Below are 6,331 nucleotides of genomic sequence, written 5' to 3'. Positions count from 1 at the left end.
ATTCTCCTGCAATTTCTTTACTTTATTTCATCGGTTCACTGTGGAGATCACTGGCCCCGAAACTGATCAGAATTCTCTCCACTGCACGTTATTACACTGATTAACCCAAAGCTGTTGTTCCAATTGGAAACACTAATTTGTCATCAATTAGAAATTGTGGATTTGTTTGAAACTGTTGGCAAAGATCAGTGAGAAATTTACACATAAGACAGCACGTAAAAATTCCATTTAATAAAGAACCCTGCAATGTTTGGATGGAAAAGAGTGGAAACGCGGTTTGGTTTTCTAAAGTTGAACATGAATTATAAAGTGTAAAACGACCACGACAGGACTCGAACCTGCAATCTTCTGATGGCATCAGAATTTATACCGAAGTCAGGACACCTTATCCATTAGGCCACGCGGCCACACAAAGAAAAACTAAACAAATCCTAATAATGAGTGATGAAACTCCGTCACTGTGTTCATTTCAATAACAACAGAGAATGCTGGAAACACTCAACAGGTCAGGCAGCATCGAGTGAGGGAGAAACAGAGTTAACCTTTCAGGTCGAACCCTTCGTCAGAACAGGAAAAGGTTAGGGAAGAGGGATTTTTAATCAGGGGTGGGTGGAGGCGAGGTAAGAATAAACGGAATGTCTGTGATAGAATGGAAGGCAGGAGAGATTGACTTACAAAAGGGATGATGGTGCAAGGCAAAAGGAGAGGTAATAGGACAAGTTAACGATCAAAAGATGGCTCAAGATGAGGTGTGAATGATTATGGCAGAAACATTAACAAATGTCATGTGAGGAAACATGGGAACAAATTAAAAAAAATAAAAGAAATACAGGGGCCAATTTATAGCCTGAAATTGTTGAACTCGGTGTTAAGTCCAGAAGGCTGTAAAGTGCATAATAGAAAGATGAGGTGCTGTTCCTCGAGATTACGTAGAGCTTCATTGGAACAGTGCAACAGGCCAAGGAAGGAGAGATCAGAGAGGGAGTGGAGCAGATAATTATAGTGACAGGTGACCGGAAGCTCGGGGTCACACTTGCCAACTGTTCTGCAAAGCGGGCATCCAATCAGAATTTGGTGTCACAATGTAGATTCAGCGAATACAGTAATTAAATTGTAAGAAGTACAGGTAATCGCTGATTCACCTGGAAGGAGTGTTTGGTGCCCCGGCCGATGGGAAGGAAGGAGTTAAAAGGGCAGGTGTTGCATCTCCTGCACTTGCATGGGATGGTGCCGGGCGAAGGAGAAGGGGTGTTGGTGTGATAGAGGAGTGGACCAGGCTGCCATGGAGAGAGCGGTCCCTTTGAAATGCTGAAAGGGAGGGGAAGATGTGTTTCATGCTGGAGGTGGTGGAAATGGCGCAGGATGATCCGTTGAATGTGGAGGCGGGTGGGGTGAAAGGTGAGGACAAGGGAGGAATCCTATCATGTTTCTGGGAGTGAGCGGAAGGGATGAGAGCAGTAGTGCGGGAAATGGAACAGACACGGTCGAGTGTCATGTCGACCATGGTAGAGGGGGATCCTCAGTTGAGGAAAATGGAAGACATACCGGAAGCATTGGTATGGAAGGTGGCATCATCAGAACAGATGCAACGGAGGCAGAGAAACTGGGAGAATGGAATAGAATGGAATGGATAAATCCCCAGGGGTCTTGACAGGGTAGATGCTGAGAGGGTGTTTTCCCTCATGGGGGAATCTAGAATCAGGTGGCATAGTTTCAGAATAAGGGTTTGTCCATTTAAGACGCAGATGAGGAGGAATTTCTTCTCTCAGAGGCTTGTGAATCTTTGGAATTATCTACCCCAGAGAGCTGTGGAGCCTGAATCATTGATTATATTCATGGCTGAGATAGACAGATTGTTGAACTATCGGAGCGTCAAGGGTTAAGGGGAACAGGCAGGAAAGTGGAGTTAAGGCCAAGATCAGATCAGCCATGACCTTATTGAATGGTGGGGCAGGTGCGAGGGGCTGAATGGCCTACTCCTGCTCCTATTTTTTATGTTCTAATGTTCTTATAAGGGCAGCAGGTGCATGGGAACACCATCACCTCCAAGTTCCCCTCCAAGTTACACACCATCCCGACGTGAAAATATATCACCATAACTTGATCGTCGCTAGGTCAAAATCCTGGAAATCCCTCCCTAACAGTACTATTGGAGTACCTTCACCTCATTGACTGCAGCGGGCCAAGAGGGCTTCTAACTACCACCTTCTCAAGGGCAATTAGGGATGGGCAATTAATGCTGGCCTTGCCAGCGATGCCCAAGTCCTAGGAACAAATTAAATTAAATTAAAATTGTCACGACTGGATGTGGAAGGATTGCAGAGCTTTGATCTGATCCGTTGGTTGTTGGATCGCTTAGCTCTGTCTACACATGCGGTTTCCATAGTTTAGCATGTGTGTAGTCCTGAGTTGTAGCTTCATGAGGTTGGCACCTCATTTTAGGTACGCCTGGTGCTGCTCCTGAAATGCTCTTCTACACTCCTCATTGAACCAGGGCTGGTCCCCTGTCTTGATGCTAATGGTAGTGTGAGGAATACACCGGTCCATCAGGTTACAGATTGTGGTGGAATACAATTCCAAAACTGAGGTCCCCTCTGCCCTCTCGGGTGGACATAACAGATCCCATGGCACAATTGTAAGAAGAGCAGGGGGTGGTGAGGTTTACCCCGGTGTCCTGTCGCCAATATTTAACCTCAAATCACCATCACTAAAACAGGTTATCCTCGATTATCACAATTGTGGGAGCTTGCTGTGCACAAATTGACTGCTGCTATTTTTTCTACATTACAACAGTGACTACAACTACATTGCCTGTAAAGCGCTTTGAGACGTCCTCAGGTGAAAGGCGCTGTAGAAATCAGATTCTTTCTTTTACAGCCTTCGAAGTCACAGAATCACAGAAACCCCACAGTGCAGATAGAGGCCATTTCGGCCCATCGAGCCTGCACCGACACATATCCCACCCGATCCCCATAACCCCTACACCAACACATATCCCACCCTATCCCCGTAACCCCACGTATTTAATCCCCCTAACACTAAGGGTCAATTTATCACAGACAATCAACCTAACCCGCACATCTTTGGACTGTGGGAGGAAACCGGAGCACTGACAACTGACAAAAACCAAAAATCAACATAAATTGAATTTAACAGCTCAGTAGGTTAGAGCGTAGAGCTAATAACGCCAAGGTCGTGGGTTCGATCCCCATACGGGCCATTTACTTTTTGATGGTGTGGGTAGTTTATAAATTTTGCTATTTGCTGAAAAGATTGGAGCTGTCATGCTTTGAAGCAAAGCTACAAAACCTTAGTTCTGCAGAGAGCTCAAGGAACTGGAACGTGGACCCTGTGTCTATCTATCCACAGATGGCGCTGATCTACAAATTACTCCTATTGGTGGCGTGGCCTAATGGATAAGGCGTCAGACTTCGGTATTAATTTCTGAGGTTATCAGGATATTGCAGGTTCGAGCCCTGCCACGGTCTTTTTACACACTTTTTAATTCGTGTTCAGTTTTACAAAACCAAACCGTGTTCCCACTTAGTAGCTGAAGGTGATTCCATAACAAACACTGCAGGGCTCTTTATAATTACTATTTTTGATGCTGCTTTGTGTGTGTATTGCTCACTAGTTCCCAACAAATCCACAATATCTAATTGATGCCGATAAATTATTAGTGTTTCAATTGGAACTTTGGGTTAATCAGTGTAATGAAGTGCAGTGGGGGGAATTCTGATCAATTTCGGGGCCAGTGATCGCCACAGGGAGCCGATGAAATAAAACATTTGCATCAAAGTCGCTGCGAGCAGGGGTCGAACCTGCGCGGGGAAACCCCATTGGATTTCGAGTCCAACGCCTTAACCACTCGACCATCGCAGCTGCACATTCAAAGTGAGAAAATGCTTCCTACTGTGAGTGAGTCAGGAACTAGCTCAGAGAAGACAGGTCATAAATACTCACCGATAAATCCAGCAGGGAATTCAGGATTAACTTCTTTGGCCAAAGAGTGCTGAGAATGCAGTAGTTGAGGTGAATACTGCTAGATGCATTTAAGAGGAAGGGAGAAAGGAATAGAAGGATATGCTGATAGGATTTTTTAAATTCGTTTATGGGTTGTGGGTGCGCTGGCAAGGCCAGCATTAAATGCCCATCCCTAATTGCCCCTTGAGAAGGTGGTGGTGAGCCGCCTTCTTGAACCGCTGCAGTCCGTGTGGTGAAGGTACTCCCACAGTGCTGTTAGGGAGGGAGTTCCAGGATTTTGACCCAGCGACGATGAAGGATCGGCAATATACTTCTAAGTCAGAATGGTGTGTGACTTGGAGGGGAACTTGGAGGTGGGGGTGTTCCCATGCGCCTGCTGTGCTTGTCCTTCTAGGTGGAAGAGGTTGCGTGTTTGGCAGGTGCTGCTGAAGAAGCCTTGGTGAGTTGCTGCAGTGCATCTTGTAGATGGTACGCACTGCAGCCACGGTGCGCTGGTGGTGGAGGGAGTGAATGTTTAAGGTGCTGGATGGGGTGCCAATCAAGCGGGCTGCATTGTCCTGGAATGTGTCGAACTTCTTGAGTGTTGTTGGAGCTGCACTCTTCCAGGCAAGTGGAGAGTATTCCATCACACTCCTTACTTGTGCCGTGTAGATGGTAGAAAGGCTTTGGGGAGTCAGGAGGTGAGACACCCGACGCAGAATGCCTAGCCTCAGACCTTCTCTTGTTGTCACAGTATTTATGTTCAATGGTAACCCTCAGGATGTTGGTGGTCAGCTCCTTTGTTCATGTTGGACCAAGGTTTTAATGAAGTCGGGAGCCGAGTGCTCTTGACAGAACCCAAACCGGGCATCAATGAGCAGGTTATTGGTCAGTAAGTGCCACTTTACAGCACTGTGGATGACACCTTCCATTGCTTTGCTGATGATTGAGAGTAGAGAGTAGACTGATGGGGCGGTAATTGGCTGGATTGGATTTGTCCTGCTTTTTGTGGACAGGACATACCTGGGCAGTCTTCCACATTGTTGGATAGATGCCAGTGTTGTAGCTGTACTAGAACAGCTTGGCTGGAGCACAAGTCTTCAGAATAATAGCCGGGGCGTTGTCAGGGCCCAGAGCCATTGCTGTATCCAGTGTGCTCAGCCTTTTCTTGATATCACGTGGAGTGAATCGAATTGGCTGAAGACTGGCTTCTGTGATGGTGGGGACCTCAGGAGGAGGCTGATATGGATCAGAACAGGTGGTCCGTCCAGTTTCATTTTTATTATTTTGTTTCATAGCGGTTTGTTACAACTGAGTGGCTTGCTAGGCCATGTCAGAGGGCAGTTAAGAATCAACCACATTGCTATGGGACTGGAGTCACACAAAGGCCAGACCGGGTAAGGACGGCAGTTTCTTTCCCTGAAAGACATTAGTGAACCAGATGGGTTTTTACGACAATCCGATAGTTTCATGGTTACCATTACTGATTCTAGTTTTATTTGGGGGGTGAGGAGAAATAGAGAAGGAGGAGCCTCGTGTGGAGATCAGTTCGTGCAAATGGACTGTTTCTGTGGGGCAGACTCGAAAATATTATGTAACACCCGTTTTAATCAGACACAGAATGATCCGGGACTGACAGCACATCCCTTTTAAACAGATACAGAATGACCAGGGACTTACAGCACATCCCTTTTAAACAGACGCAGAATGATCCGGGACTGACAGCACATCCCTTTTAAACAGACACAGAATGATCCGGGACTGACAGCACATCCCATTTAAGCAGACTCAGAATGACCCGGGACTGACAGCACATCCCTTTTAAACAGACACAGAGTGATCCTGGACTGACAGTACATCCCTTTTAAACAGACACAGAATAATCCGGGACTGACAGCACATCCCTTTTAAACAGACATAGAATAATCCGGGACTGAAAGCATGTCCCTTTTAAACAGACACAGAATGACCCGGGACTGACAGCACATCCCTTTTAAACAGACACAGAATAATCCGGGACTGGCAGCATGTCCCTTTTAAACAGACACAGAATAAACCGGGACTGACAGCATGTCCCTTTTAAACAGACACAGAATGATCCGGGACTGACAGCATGTCCCTTTTTAACAGACACAGAATAAACCGGGACTGACAGCATGTCCCTTTTAAACAGACACAGAATGATCCGGGACTGACAGCATGTCCCTATTAAACAGACACAGAATGATCTGGTACTGAAAGTAGACCCCTTTTAAACAGGCATGGAATGCTGCCTGACCTGCAGAGTGTTTCCAGCATTTCATCTGTTTATATTTCAGTTTTCCAGCATCAACACTATTTTGCTTTTGTAATAGAGCTTTATGTAATT

At 46.1% G+C, this 6,331-nt stretch overlaps 1 non-coding gene across 1 annotated transcript; it reads right to left on the bottom strand.

The window, feature by feature from the left end:
* Positions 1-3,800: 3,800 nt before the first annotated feature.
* On the bottom strand, positions 3,801-3,882 carry trnas-cga (transfer RNA serine (anticodon CGA)). The gene has a single exon. It is a non-coding gene; the product is annotated as a tRNA-Ser (tRNA).
* Positions 3,883-6,331: the final 2,449 nt, after the last annotated feature.

This window comes from Somniosus microcephalus, unplaced genomic scaffold, assembly GCF_052327205.1.
Source record: "Somniosus microcephalus isolate GS21.2 unplaced genomic scaffold, FLI_Smic_1.0 unresolved_chr8, whole genome shotgun sequence".
NCBI lineage: Eukaryota > Metazoa > Chordata > Chondrichthyes > Squaliformes > Somniosidae > Somniosus > Somniosus microcephalus.
The sequence above is the reverse complement of the archived record's forward strand: the minus strand, read 5'-3'. Positions and strand labels throughout refer to the sequence as shown.